The 16,123-nt window shown below is 34.3% G+C and overlaps 1 protein-coding gene across 2 annotated transcripts in view; it reads left to right on the top strand.

Moving 5' to 3' along the window:
- The window catches only part of HTR1F (5-hydroxytryptamine receptor 1F), a 185,687-nt gene that overhangs the window by 39,230 nt on the left and 130,334 nt on the right, over window positions 1-16,123 (top strand). The window contains exon 2 of one of the 2 annotated variants that reach the window (XM_059922211.1): window positions 11,844-11,928. The gene's annotated coding sequence lies outside the window, so the exon portion shown is untranslated. Of the gene's footprint in view, window positions 1-11,811; window positions 11,929-16,123 lie in introns of both variants that reach the window. The other variant, XM_059922210.1, reaches the window with a different exon arrangement.

Raw genomic sequence — 16,123 nt, 5'->3', positions numbered from 1 at the left:
TACCTGTAAGAGCTGTGACATCAAACTCTTCACAAATACCCTTGGATTGGAGTGATTTTCTAAAAATCACTTCAAAAACTTCTTTTTCTCTATTCAGCAGTGGCTTTCTTTATGGCATTTCACTCTTTCAACTTGTCTCATAAAATTAAAAGGCAGAAAAACTCAGAGAAGTTTCTTAACATAATCTTCTGTACTCCATAATCTCCAGATGGCTATTTTTCTTATATAATAAAATCTCAAGGGAAGAAAATTATATAACCTCACTCAATAACCCACTTGAGTGTTCAACTACCTTAATTTTTATGCAATATGAATTGACATTGCTGTAGTCATTTCTGTTCTTTTTTAACATGGACAATATGTGGTTACATTTTCCTTATATCAGTCTTTTCATCTATTTTAAGACAATGTCAACTAATATTGAACAAAAATATCTCAATTAAATCAAGAGTTATTGATACTCATTCATCTTTTGCAAATGCTTAACTTTCAACCTTATCCAAGATACAGAGGTTTTGGCTCCAGTTTAACTTGAATCTTTCATCTCTTTTTGTGTTATTTATCCACTTATGAATTAATATATATCAGTGTATTAACATACTCATAGTGAGAATTAATGGACTAAAATCTTTTTTGAGATAGTTGTTTTATATAAGTAGAAACCAGTATATATGTTAAATCAGTCAAGGTTATATGCAAATTGCTAGCCATCAAAAGCCCTAATTTTATAATTATGTTTTAGCCTTACAGTACTTTGCTTTTTGAGGCATTTGTGATATTTTTTAAAGTATACAAATATGATTTTGTTTTCTAATTACCATAGCAAGCAAGATTCCTGACTGCTTCATTAATAGCTAAGATCATTTCAGGAAAAGACTATTTGGCTCATCTTACAAGCAAGGATGACTTGGTAATGTGGTACAAGTAACAATGTATATGTCAGTTGCATATTTTCATAGCTTCTTATTAAATAGTGCTTGAAACAATGAGTTCCAGATTTGGAAAGTGGTCATTTCAACATTCTGTCTGCATATTATCCAGTGCAGCCACTGCAACACAGCACTAACAATTCAAGACATCTTTTAGCTTTTCTTTAGAATCTTGGCAGCTGTGCTTGACAAGGCAAAGACCCTTCAATCTTTATATTTCTAGTTGAAATAAAAGCACTGGAACTCTCTTTTCTTGCCTTTCATAACTAAAGACTAGACTGTATGATTTGGAGCCTTTCTGTTTTGAGAAAAGGAACTTGGATTTCAAATGCTCAAAGAACCATTTTCTGTCAAATTCAACTGTAGATCTTTTCTCCTGTTCCCTGATTAGGTTCAATCGGGCATCATCAATCCTAGAAGGTATCAGAAGAGAGAAACTAATATTCTTCCCTTCATAGTCATAATCCTGGAAAGGGCTTTCAAATGAAAGGTTAAAATCCTGACAAACTTCATTTTTGTCCTTAATAAGTTTACCAAGATTTAGCTCAAATCTATGTAAGTTTCCTTTCTATCCATATCCTCCCAAATATGCCCTTTCACTAAAAGTATTTGCAGTCTTTCATTGAACATCATTGCTACTTCAGGACCGAAGTGGAGAAAAGCTGTAAAGAGTGTTGCACTTTTTAAAAAGTACATAAATACACCACATCAATGTAAAATTGTAGATGGACAGTAATTCTGCAGTGACTAAGAAGGTTACATTAAAACCGGTGTCACATGTTGGAACATTCATTCAGAAAAACATCTGATTTGATGTAAGATACAGATATGTAGGCTTCATAGTGAAACAGTAGGGAGGTAAGAGTTTTCTGAGTGAATAAATTTATGATTATCTGTAGCATACAAAAGTGTTATGGGACCTCACTAAATGAGAAATAGAAGAAATACCCTGCCCTGGATACAAATTGAGTAAGGAAATAGAAGAATGATTAACAAAATTGAACTATACATAATTCCATGAGTACAATCATAATGGCTTGAGAACAAACTTTTTGATAGTTTTCACAGCTGCATTCCAGTGTATTACTACATTTCATCTTCACATTTGGACAGGAATGATTATGCCCATTTTGTGGAAGAGGAAAGTGATTCCCAATGGTTTGTCCTATAGACAGGGGCTTATAAGTGATGGAACTAAGGGGCACAAATCCACATTTCAACTCGGTCCAGTCTTCTTCCAACTATAGAATATGTTGCCCTTCAACCATAAAATATTTGAGAAAAAACTGCATCCTCCTCTGGATTCAGTTTTAAGATGAATTTTACCATTTTCATTGTTAGGCTTAAAACAAAAATGAATTGCAAAATTTGCACTTAAAACTAAAAAGTATTTTCTTCCATATTACTCACTTTACAGATATTTACAAATATAAAAATGTGATTTTATTCTAATAACATTTTCCTCATTGTTGAAAACATGTATATATAAAATATTTAAAGAATAAAAATCTCCATAATTCTATCACAACATTCTCACAGGAATTAAGCCTTATATCAAATTTTAAAAATTTTTGTGGAATTGATAGCCAAAATTATATATCTCACTTCTTATTAATATTTATATATTTTTCATTTGATTACCTATAAGGTTGAATATAATTTTTTAAATTTTGTGGTCATTCAAATTTCTCCTTTTTGAATTATCTGCCAATGCTTTTTGCTCATATTACCATAGACATGTTTATGTTTTACAAAGCTTTGTCATATGTTGCAAATTTTCCCACTTTGTTAATGTCTTTGAACTTGTGATGGCATAGTCTTTGAACTTGTGATGGCATATAAGTTTAAATTTTATGTGATTAAACATTTTGATTTCTTTTTTTACTTTGGTTTTCGTTTCATGAAACCAGAGGTAAGCTTACAACTTTCCATCCCAAGATCAGTTGGATATTTGTTCATATTTTCCAATTTTAATGATCTTATTCATTTTATATGTAGCCTTTTGATCAAGCTGTAATTTATGTTTAATATCATGTGTGATGAATTGCTGTCTTGATCTTTATCCTGAAGAGTTAGCCTATTGTCATAATACCATGCCTTGAAAAGTTGTTCTGTCCTCACAAGTATGAAATATTAAATTTATCAACTACTAGGTGCTTCTGTTTGCAGTGATCAGTGCTACTTAATTTTTCTCTCTTAATAGTTGCAGCATATTTGCACTACTTTAAGTTATTATAAATTTTGTAACATTTTTAACAACTGTAGGGCAAGGGTTTTTAAAATCACTCTTCTCCAAAATTTTGTTTATTCTTTCCTGTTTGTTACCTCTCAGTGAACATGGATAATTTTGTGAGATATCAAAAAAGTTAAGATTTGTATTGGAATAACATTTTGAGTAAAAATTAATGTGAAAGGCCTGACTGGATTTCCCGTGGAGGAATATGATATCTCTTGATTTATTTAGTACTTATTTCATGTTTGTCAATAAAGTTTTATAATTGACTTCTTATGGGTTCCACACATTCTTATTTGGGTTTTTCCTTGATATTTCATGTTATGGAATATTAATATGAGTGCTAATTATTTCTTATTACATCTCCTTGTGATTATGGCTAGTTCACAGAAAAGTCATTTATTTTTATTCCCTTGTCTTTAGTTTGCTTAATTCTTGTTAATATGAATAGATTTTTAGTTTATTCTGTTGGCCATTTAAAATGGACAATAACACATTCTGAATCTAAAATTTTGTCTATTTCATATTTTAAGCCAAACAAAACTATATAATTATATTTATAGAGCTGTTCCATTAGAATTACTGTATATCATTCTCAATAGTACAAACCAAATAGTGTACCAATGAATTCTAATGTTCCTCTTTGATTTAACATTTATTTTGAAGAAGCTGTTATAAATGACAGGGTTTGGGGTTTTGTATTTAAATATTTTCAGTTGATGATTATTATTATATTGTGGCCAGAAAATGTAGCCAGCATGATTTTTATTTGAGGTGCTTTAGTAAGGTTTTCTTTTTGGTCTACATATGTTTAATTTCTGTAAAATATACTGCACAGTTGAAAAACAGTGAATTATGTGCTGTGTATAACACTAAAATTCATCATTATGTTCATCAATCTACATTCTTATGTTATTTTATATGATTGATCTATTATTGATTTATAGAGATCCATTAAAGTCTCATTCTATAATCATATTTGTCTATTTCCCATTGGATATCCAACATACGGTTATTTGTATATTGTGGTGTTTGATTATTGGTCACTTAAAGATATATGATCATCTAGTTTTCCTATGTGAAATTTATCATTTTTTAAATTGAATTCATCTTGTCTTATATTAGCCTTATTGTACTTCCTTTCTTTAGGTTTGCCTAATGTTTGTTGGCTTGAGTCATTTTATATTTGGATTTTTCTTATAAGCAAAATGTTATTAGCTTTTATTTTTACCTAATCTGGATACTCAGTCTGGATATTTTTCCCTTTTAATAGGTGAGTTTGCTTAATATTTTAATAGCTACTATAAATATCAGGTTTCATTTTACCTGGACCAAACAGTTTTCAGTGTTTTTTCTGTTCTGTTTTGTCAATTCCTTTCTATTTTGTCATTGTCTTTTGACATTGATTGGTAATTTCTTGATTTATTTACTCTTTTTGGAATTATAGCCAAAGAGAGTTGACATCTATTCTGTTAGAAATTGGTATCGGTCATTCTTTAATTAAATTCCTTATCATTTCCAAGATTGTGTTTTCTGATGGAAAGTGAAGGGCACAAGTATTCCCCAAAGAAACTTCTTTCATCAAAATGTTGTCTTTCGTTTCATTTGGTGTTACTGTCCTTGCCACAAAAAAACTTCAGCAGTGCCCAGTCCACGCTTGACCAGATCACACGTTTCTGGATATTAGGACGCTCCTCAGGGCTCCAAGCAGGCAGAAAGCGTAGGAATAATACCTTCCATTCTCACCCAAACTTTCTTTTGCTGCTACTCTTTGACCCACATTTATGGTGTGACAGGTTGCATCTGCCAGCTTTATTTTTACTTACTCCCACAAAAACAGCTTTTTTGAATAAGGCAAAATTTAAATTGTTAAATCTCCATTCTCGAAGATTTCAAATCAGATCGAGTCATACTATCTCAAAGAGAAATTCCTAAAATTTTGGCTGGGAATATGTCAGGTATCACTAGTTTCTTAACAATAGCTCAGTCATTTCCCTCTTTACTGATTTATAAGTTATTTCAGTATGAACTCAAATGTGTGAGGAATAGTATGAAATCTTGTAAATCTATTTCTTGAGTTGTGGCTTTTGACGCAGTTTACATACTATGTGAAGAAGGATAAGTAATAACTTTGCATGGGAATTATTAATTTTAAGAAGCACATGGCCAGATGTGTATATAATGAACTCTCTATCTGCGACAGATCTTCCGTCAGCTCTTATTGCTTGGGATATTAAAATTTTCTCTTATTTTCCCCCAAATAATATGACTCTCTTTTTTATGTACTCGTTGACCATAGGCTAGGTATTAGTACATAATCCTGATTTCAGGTAATTCATTAACTTATTTCTTCTCATAATTCAGAAAGACTACTCACTTCATACTTCTTAGACTCTCAGTTAGGAAATATTTTGAATTATACATGAACCATGGTCATAAAATTGGGAATTAGACAATACTCTGGCTCATTGCCTTCTCTACATGATTACCTATATATCTTTCCTTGCAGTTCAATTATATTCAGGATATTCAATTAAAGTTCTGTCATGAAAAGAAGCATTTCCATAGACAAGCGCTCAAACTACTTAAATGCGATAGTTCTTGGCACAACTACCCATTGAAACTGAAATTTTCAAAAGGGACAAAAAGGAAAGGCTATAAGTAAATAAGGGCGAAAGGGAATTTGATGAGTTTTATTTCATAACAGTAAGAAGTCATTGAAGTATAAAACACATGACAATGATATTTCAAAAGTCAATAGATGAAAACTCAACTCTGCAACGTATATAAGAGCAAAGGGAGAAGATTAATGTTATAATTATAAAAAGATGCTTTTGAAGATTTGGATGAAAGTCTTTTGATTAGTGGTGCTCTGGTAAATATTTAACAACCAGCCAGGGGAGGGAGCTCAAGGGCCCAGATTTGTAAAGTTTGCTGATTTTCATTGCGTAAATACTCCTGACATGATCAATTTCAAACTACCAATGTGAAGTCACTGAACACAGAATTGGGAAGAAATGTGCCCCATGACTCTCATGAGCCAGAGGGAGCCAAATCCAGCATACTGCTGGTATGGTTTTTGTAACATTTAAAAAAATTGTTATCAGGCAGTATAAAATCTAATTGGTAAAAATAAAGAATACCTTGTGCCTGGTGGTATGTACTTTCACACTTTAAGTAGTGAATGAGGCAGTGGCCATCATCCAAAAACCTACAAACAGTAAATGCTGGAGAGGGTGTGGAGAAAAGGGAGCCCTCTTGCACTGTTGGTGGGAATGTAAATTGATACAGCCACTATGGAGAACAGTATGGAGGTTGCTTAAAAAAAACTAAAAATAGAACTACCATATGACCCAACAATCCCACTACTGGGCATATACCCTGAGAAAACCATAATTCAAAAAGAGTCATATACCACAATGTTCACTGCAGCTCTATTTACAATAGCCAGGACATGGAAGCAACCTAAGTGTCCATCGACAGATGAATGGATAAAGAAGATGTGGCACATATATACAATGGAATATTACTCAGCCATAAAAAGAAACGACACTGAGTTGTTTGTAGTGAGGTGATGGACCTAGAGACTGTCATACAGAGTGAAGTAAGTCAGAAAGAGAAAAACAAATACCGTATGCTAACATATATGGAGTCTTAAAAAAGAAAAAAAGGTTCTGAAGAACCTAGGGGCAGGACAGGAATAAAGATGCAGATGTAGAGAATGGACTTGAGGACATGGGGAGGGGGAAGGGTAAGCCTAGACGAAGTGAGAGAGTGGCATTGACATATACACTATCAAATGTAAAATAGATAGCTAGTAAGAAGCAGCCGCATAGCCCAGGGAGATCAGCTCAGTGCTTTGTGACCACCTAGAGGGGTGGGATAAGGAGGGTGGGAGGGAGACACAAGAGGGAGGAGATATGGGGATATATGTATATGTATAGCTGATTCACTTTGTTATAAAGCAGAAACTAACACACCATTGTAAAGCAATTATACTCCAATAAAGATTTTTTAAAAAAACAAAGTGATTGAGACCATAGGACCAGAAACTCGTGGGTTTGATTCTCAGCAACATCACTTAATGTGTGATTTTAGTATAATTGCCTACTTTAAGCCTTAATATATTCATCTGTAAAATTCTGAATAATGAAAGCTATTTCACAGACATCTTGTGATGATTAAAAGACACAAGAATGTAGTTGGTATATTAAATAGATAATAATGATTATTTTTCTTCATCTTCCGTAAGACTCATTTCCTTCCTTCTGTCCTTATTCATTAGAAATTAGTAAAACGAGGTCAGAATTGATGTATTTAGTAAAGACATGACAATGCCTCTAGCGTTGACACACCTGTATAGCTACCTGAAAATTGATCTTTTGTAGGAGGGAGAGTTGTTGAGAAATGCAGACACCAGAGGCAGAATTTGGGAAGAATTACCTACATTTGTTTTCCTTTCCATCTTTGACATGTCAAAATAAGCACAAAACTTTGAAGAAGCTATGGGGCAGTGGCACACAGATAATCTTCATTACTCAATGTTGTTGCTTATCATTTTGTGGCCTCTGTGGTGAAAGAAAAGGAAGGCAAGGAATATGGAAGGGACATTGAGTTGGCCGACCTGTGGTATTTGCTACAAAAATACAATTTTAGAAACAGTAGAAGTAAGATGTCATGGGAATTCATGGAAGAAAATAACTTTGTACTATAATAAACAGGGAAGACTTAAAAGCCTGACATTTAAAAGTGGTATGGAGGTTCCCTAAAAAAACAAAAATAGAGTAACCATATGATCCAACAATTGCACTCCTGGGCATATATCTGGAGAAAACTCTAATTCGAAAAGATACATGCACTCCATCGTTCAGAGCAGCACTATTTACAATGGCCAAGACAAGAAAGCAACCTAAATGTCCATTGATAAATGAATGGATACAGATGTGGTACATATATACAATGGAATACTACTCAGCCCTAAAAAAGAATGAAATAATGCCATTTGCAGCAACATGGATGGACCTAGAGATTATCATACTAAATGAAGTGAGTCAGACAGAGAGAGACAAATATTATGTGATATCACTTACATGTAGAATCTAAAATATGATACAAATGAACTTATTTACAAAATGGAAACAGACTCACAGACATAGAAAACAAACTTGTGGTTACCAAAGGGGAAAGGGGGGAGGGATGAATTAGGAGTTTGGGATTACCAGATACAAACTAATATATATAAAATAGATAAACAACAAGGTCCTACTCTATAGCACAGGGAACTATATTCAATATCTTGTCATAAACCATAATGAAAAAGAATACATAAAATTATGTATAACTGAATCATTTTGCTGTACACCAGAAACTAACACAATGTTGTAAATCAGCTGCACTTCAGTTTTTAAAAGCTCAAAAAAATGGTATTTTTCAGGAGTTTGATGAATAGAAATAGATTTAAGACATTTTTGGTGACTCTAAAAAAAGTGAGCTGACACAGAAGTTTAAGAAATTAGCTTTTTTAATTAAAAATGAGTAACTTAATATATTCCAAATGCAACTTAAACCTAGAGTAGGATCAGGAGCTATACTACAAAAGTAGCTTGGTACCATATTAAAAGATACTATGAGTTTGCCTTTTATTTTCCATATAATTAACATACTTGAAGATGCAAACACTATATTAGCTACTTTATATATGCTTCTATTTAATTCTCAAATCAATACTAAAAATAAAGCATCATCTCATGCTATAGAAGAGGAAACTGCTGCCCAATTATACATGGCTGATCTGAGGTTATACAACTTATTACCAGAGAGACATTGAAAGTTTTTGACTAGGGAGGTAACATGGTAGGAAGTGTAAATTCCTACATTTCTTTAATATTTGCTAATTAAAATTCTTAACTTACTGTACACTACAGGTATAATTAGCAACTATTGATTACTACAGATGCAGAATTGTTGTTCTTCAAGTAGTAGATGACAACATCTTAGTCTCTTTCCTTATGAAAGCAAGAGTGACCTCCCTAGCATTTCACTTACCTCTCTCCTCCTTTGCAACATATCATTGAAGGTGCTTTTGCCCTTTCTGGTATAAAAAACAAAGTTATCTAGGTAAATATTTCAGGCTTTTTATCCAAGTCTTCACGAGGAATAAGTTAACCTATCTATTCTGTGCAGTGCATGAATTTGGATTAATTTTTCAGTTTCATTTGCAGAGAACTAAGTCTTGAGGAAATTTGAAACATGACAGGAAAATGTGAATGAGGAAAGGACAACATTTGCAAACATATGATTGTAGTCAAGAGGAGGGACTCAGTTGAAATATCATTCTCCTATAATTGTTCTTACGGAAATCACCAGTGACCTCCAAATTGATGAATCAAAAAACAAAACAGAAACCCCAACAATCCTCAGCCCTCATCCTATCTTATACTTGGCAATATTTGCTTCAATTTGCAGAAACTACTTCTCTTTTCTAAAAACTATTTTATTGAGGTAAGATTTACATACAAAAAAACTGTACATATTTAAAGTGTACAACTTGGTAAGTTTGGAGATATGTGTACATCTGTGAAACCATCACTATAATTTATACCGTAAACATAAAATATAAACATCCAAAAGTTTTCTCTTGCTCTCTTTACTATTTTTTGTTATAAGAACACTTAACATAAGATCTATGCTCTTAGCAAAATTTAAAGTATACAATACAGTATTATTAAATATCGGCACTGTGCTATATAATAGATCTCTAGTATATATTCATCTCACATAACTGAAACTTCGTACCCTTTGACTAATACCTCCCCATTTACCCTTCCCTCTAGCCTCTGGCAACCACCATTTTACTCTCTGCTTCTATGAGTTTGACTATTTTAGATTCTTCATGTAAAAGGGATCATGTATAATTTGTCATTTTGTGACTGGCTTTTTTCACTTAAGGTAATGGCCTCCAGGTTCATCCATGTTGTCACAAATGGCAGGATTTCCTTCTTTTTAAACCTGAATAATATTCCTCTGTGTTTGTGTGTGTAAAACATGTTTTTTTATGCATTCATCTGTTGATGGACACTCAGGTTGTTTCTTTAGCTTGCTTATTGTAAATAACACTGCAGTGAACATGGGAGTGCAGATACCTTTTCAAGATCATGATTTTAATTCTTTGGGTATATACCTAGAAAAGTGATTGCTAGATTATATGGTAGTTCTATTTTTAATATTTTGAGGAATCTTTATACTGTTTTTCATAGTGGCTGCAACAATTTACATTCCTACCAACAGTGCACAAGGGTCCCCTTTTCTCCACATCTGCAACAAATCTGTTATCTGTCTTTCTGATAATATTTAACAGATATGAAGCAGTATCCCTGTGGGTTTGTTTTGCATTTCTCTAATAATTAGTAATGTTGAGCACTTTTTAATATACCTGTTGGCAATTGTATGCCTTCTTTGGAGATATGCCTATTTAGTTCCTTTGCCCATTTTTCAATCAGATTTTGTTTGTTTGCTGCTGAGTTGTAGGAGTTCTTTATGTATTTTGGATGTTAACACTTTATCAGAAATATGGCTTGCAAATTTTCTCCCAATCTATAGGTTGCCTTTTCATTCTGATGATTATTTCCTTTGCTATGCAGAAGCTTTTTAGTTTGACATAGTCCCACTTGTCTATTTTTGCTTTTGTTGTCTGTGCTTTCGGTATCATATCCAAGAAATTATTACCAAGCTCAATATCAAGCTTTTCCCGTATATTTTCTTCTGGGAGTTTTACAGTTTCAGGTCTCATGTTTAAGTTTTTAATTCATTTTCAGTTTATTTTGTGTATGGTGTAAGGAAGGGTCCAATTTCATTCTTTTACATGTATATATCTGGATTTGCCATCACCATTTATTGAAGAGGCTGTCTTTTCCCCATTGTGTATTCTTAGCACCTTTCTCAAAGTTCAGTTGACAGTATATATGTGGGTTTTCTTCGGGGCTTTCTATTGTGTTCCATTGGTCTGTATGTCTGTTTTTATGCCAGTACCATACTGTTTTGATTACTGTAGCTTTGTAATGTATTTGTAACCAGGAAGTGAGACACCTCCAACTTTGTTGCTCTTCCTAGTTCTATAAAAAATGCCTTTTGGATTTTGAAAGGGATCACATTGAATTGTTATATCGCTTTGGATACTATGGACAATTTAAGAATATTAAGTTTTCCAATCCATGAACATGGGATGTCTTTGCAGTTATTTGTGTCTGCTTTAATTTTTTTTTTTTTTTCATCAGTGTTTTTATAGTTTTCAGTGTGCAAGTCTCTCACCTCCTTGGATAAGTTTTTTCCTAAGTATTTAATTTTACTGGATGCTATTGTCAATGGGATTGCTTCCTTAATTTCCTTTATGGAGAGTGTATTGTTGGTGTATAGAAACATGTGATTTCTGTATGTTGATTTTGTATCCTGCAACTTAGCTGAATTCATTTTTTAGGTCTAAATTTTTTTTTTTTTTTTTTTTGTGGAGTCTTTAGGGGGTTTTTTACATATAAGATCATGTCATTTGGAAACAGAGATAATTTTACTTCTCCTTTCTGATTTGGATGCCTTTTATTTCTTCTTCTTGCCTGATTGCTCCGGCTACAACTTCAATAACATGTTGAACTGAAGTGGTGCGAGTGAGCATCCTTGTCTCATTCCAGATCTTGGAGGAAAAGTCTTCAGTTTTTCACCATTGAGTATGATGTTATCTGTGGGCTTTTCATATATGGCCTTCATTGTATTGAGGTAAGTTCCTCCTATACTTATTTTGGGGAAAAGTGTTGATTTTGTCAAATGCTTTTTCTGCATCTGTTGAGATTGTTTTGTGACTTTTATCCTTCTTTCTGTTAATGTGATGTAACACATTGATTGATGTGCATATGCTGAACCGTCCTTGCATCCCAGAGACAAACCCCATTTGGTCCTGGTGTACTATCATTGTAATGTACTTCTTTTTTTTTTTTTTTTTAACTGATAGTTTTGAAGAAGGGAGTGCTTTTTTTTTTAACTTAATTAATTAATTAATTTATTTATTTATGGCCGTGTTGGGTCTTCGTTTCTGTGCGAGGGCTTTCACTAGTTGTGGCAAGTGGGGGCCACTCTTCATCACGGTGTGTGGGCCTCTCATTATCACGGCCTCTCTTGTTGCGGAGCACAGGCTCCAGACGTGCAGACTCAGTAATTGTGGCTCACAGGCCCAGTTGCTCCGCGGCATGTGGGATCTTCCCAGACCAGGGCTTGAGCCCGTGTCCCCTGCATTGGCAGGCAGATTATCAACCACTGCGCCACCAGGGAAACCCTGTAATGTACTTCTGAATTTAGTTTTGCTAATTTTTTTTTAATATCTTTATTGGAGTATAATTGCTTTACATTGTTGTGTTAGTTGCTGCTGTATAACAAAGTGAATCAGCTATGTGTATAAATATATATCTCCATATCCCCTCCCTCTTGTGACTCCCTCCCACCCTCCCTATCCCACCCCTCTAGGTGGTCACAAAGCACTGAGCTGATCTCCCTATTCTATGCAGCTGCTTCCCACTAGCTACCCATTTTACATTTGGTAGTATATATATGTCAACGCCACCCTCTCACTTAGTCTCAGCTTACCCTTCCCCCTTCCTGTGTCTAGTCCATTCGGTACATCTGCATCTTTATTCCTGTCCTGCCCCTGGGTTCTTCAGAGCCTTTTTTTTTTTTTTTTTAGATTCCATATATATGTGTTAGCATACAGTATTTGTTTTTCTCTTTCTGACTTACTTCAGTCTGTATGACTAACTCTAGGTCCATCCACCTCACTACAGATAACTCAGTTTCATTTCTTTTTTTGGCTGAGTAATATTCCATTGTTTATATGTGCCACATCTTCTTTATCCATTCATCTGTTGATGAACACTTAGGTTGCTTCCATGTCCTAGCTGTTGTAAATAATGATGCAATGAACACTGTGGTATATGACTCTTTTTTTTTTTTTTAACATCTTTATTGGAGTATAATTGCTTTACAATGGTGTGTTAGTTTCTGCTTTATAACAAAGTGAATCAGTTATACATATACATATGTTCCCATATCTCTTCCCTCTTGCGTCTCCCTCCCTCCCACCTTCCCTATCCCACCCCTCTAGGTGGTCACAAAGGACTGAGCTGATCTCCATGTGCTATGCGGCTGCTTCCTACTAGCTATCTATTTTACATTTGGTAGTGTATATATGTCCATGCCACTCTCTTACTTCGTCCCAGCTTACCCTTCCCCCTCCCCATGTCTTCAAGTCCAAATCCAGTCTTTACATCTGCATCTTTATTCCCGTCCAGCCCCTGTGTTCTTCAGAACCATTTTTTTTTTTAAGATTCCATATATATGCGTTAGCATATGGTATTTGTTTTTCTCTTTCTGACTTACTTCACTCTGTATGACAGACTCGAGGTCCATCCACCTCACTACAAATAACTCAATTACGTTTCCTTTTATGGCTGAGTAATATTTCATTGTATATATGTGCCACATCTTCTTTATCCATTCATCTGTCGAAGGACACTTAGGTTGCTTCCATGTCCTGGCTATTGTAAATAGAGCTGCAATGAACATTGTGGTACCTGTCTCTTTCTCAATTATGGTTTTCTCAGGGTATATGTCCAGTAGTGGGATTGCTGTGTCATATGGTAGTTCTATTTTTAGTTTTTTAAGGAAACTCCATACTGTTCTCCATAGTGGCTGTATCAATTTACATTCCCACCAACAGTGCAAGAGGGTTCCCTTTTCTCCACACCCTCTCCAGCATTTATTGTTTGTAGATTTTTTTGATGATGGCCATTCTGACCGGTGTGAGGTGATACCTCATTGTAGTTTTCACTTGCATTTCTCTAATGATTAGTGATGTTGAACATCCTTTCATGTGTTTGTTGGCAGTCTGTATATCTTCTTTGGAGAAATGTCTATTTAGGTCTTCTGCCCATTTTTGGATTGAGTTGTCTGTTTTTTTGGTATTGAGCTGCATGAACTGCTTGTATATTTTGAAGATTAATCCTTTGTCTGTTGCTTCGTTTGCAAGTATTTTCTCCCATTCTGAGGGTGATCTTCTCGTCTTGTTTATGGTTTCCTTTTCTGTGCAAAAGCTTTTAAGTTTCATTAGGTCCCATTTGTTTATTTTCGTTTTTATTTCCATTTCTGTAGGAGGTGGGTCAAAAAGGATCTTGCTGTGATTTATGTCATAGAGTGTTCTGCCTATGTTTTCCTCTAAGAGTTTTATAGTGTTTGACCTTACATTTATGTCTTTAATCCATTTTGAGTTTATTTTTATGTGTGGTGTTAGTGAATGTTCTAATTTCATTCTTTTACATGTAGCTGTCCAGTTTTCCCAGCACCACTTATTGAAGAGGATGTCTTTTCTCCATTGTATATTCTTGCCTCCTTTATCAAATATAAGGTGACCATATGTGCATGGGTTTATCTCTGGGCTTTCTGTGCTGTTCCGTTGATCTATATTTCTGTTTTTGTGCCAGTACCATACTGTCTTGATTACTGTAGCTTTGTAGTATAGTCTGAAGTCAGAGAGCCTGATTCCTCCAGCTCTGTGTTTCTTTCTCAAGATTGCTTTGGCTGTTTGGGGTCTTTTGTGTGTCCATACAAATTGTGAAATTTTTTGTTCTAGTTCTGTGAAAAATGCCATTGGTAGTTTGATTGGGATTGCATTGAATCTGTAGACTGCTTTGGGTATAGTATAGTCATTTTCACAATGTTGATTCTTGCAATCCAAAACTTGGTATATCTCTCCATCTGTTTGTATCACCTTTAATTTCTTTCATCAGTGTCTTATAGTTTTCTGAGTACAGGTCTTTTACCTCCTTTGGTAGGTTTATTCCTAGGTATTTTATTCTTTTTGTTGCAGTGGTGAATGGGGTTGTTTCCTTAATTTCTCTTTCTGATCTTTTGTCGTTAATGTATAGGAATGCAAGTGATTTCTGTGCATTAATTTTGTATCCTGCAACTTTACCAGATTCACTGATTAGCTCTAGTAGTTTTCTGGCATCTTTAGCTCTAGTAGTTTTCTGGCATCTTTAGGATTCTCTCTATATAGAATCATGTCATCTGCAAAGAGTGACAGTTTTACTACTTCTTTTCCAGTTTGTATTCCTTTTATTTCTTTTTCTTCTCTGATTGCCGTGGCTAGAACTTCCAAAACTATGTTGAATAAGAGTGGCAAGAGTGGACATCCTTGTCTTGTTCCTGATATTAGAGGAAATGCTTTCAGTTTTTCACCATTAAGAATGATGTTTGCTGTGGGTTTGTCCTATATGGCCTTTATTATGTTGAGGTAGTTTCCCTCTATGCCCACTTTCTGGAGAGTTTTTATCATAAATAGGTGTTGAATTTTGTCAAAAACTTTTTCTGCATCTGTTGAGATTATCATCTGGTTTTTATCCATCAGTTTGTTAATATGGTGAATCACATTGATTTGCATGTATTGAAGAATCCTTGCATTGCTGGGATAAACCCCACTTGATCATGGTGTATGATCCTTTTAATGTGCTGCTGGATTCTGTTTGCTAATATTTTGTTGAGGATTTTTGCATCTATGTTCATCAGTGATATTGGCCCGTAGTTTTCTTTTTTTGTGACATCTTTGTCTGGTTTTAGTATCAGGGTGATGGTGGCCTCGTAGAATGAGTTTGGGAATGTTCCTCCCTATGCTATATTTTGGAAGAGTTTGAGAATGATAGTTGTTAGCTCTTCTCTATATGTTTGTTAGAATTCGCCTATGAATCCAACTGGTCCTGGGCTTTTGTTTGTTGGAAGATCTTTAATCACAGTTTCAGTTGCAGTGCTTGTGATTGGTCTGTTCATATTTTCTATTTCTTCCTGGTTCAGTCTTGGAAGGTGGTGCTTTTCTAAGAATTTGTCCATTTCTTGAAGGTTGTCCATTTTATTCCATATAGTTGCTTGTAGT

The sequence above is a fragment of the Balaenoptera ricei genome, chromosome 4, assembly GCF_028023285.1.
Source record: "Balaenoptera ricei isolate mBalRic1 chromosome 4, mBalRic1.hap2, whole genome shotgun sequence".
NCBI classification, from domain to species: domain Eukaryota; kingdom Metazoa; phylum Chordata; class Mammalia; order Artiodactyla; family Balaenopteridae; genus Balaenoptera; species Balaenoptera ricei.
The sequence above is the reverse complement of the archived record's forward strand: the minus strand, read 5'-3'. Positions and strand labels throughout refer to the sequence as shown.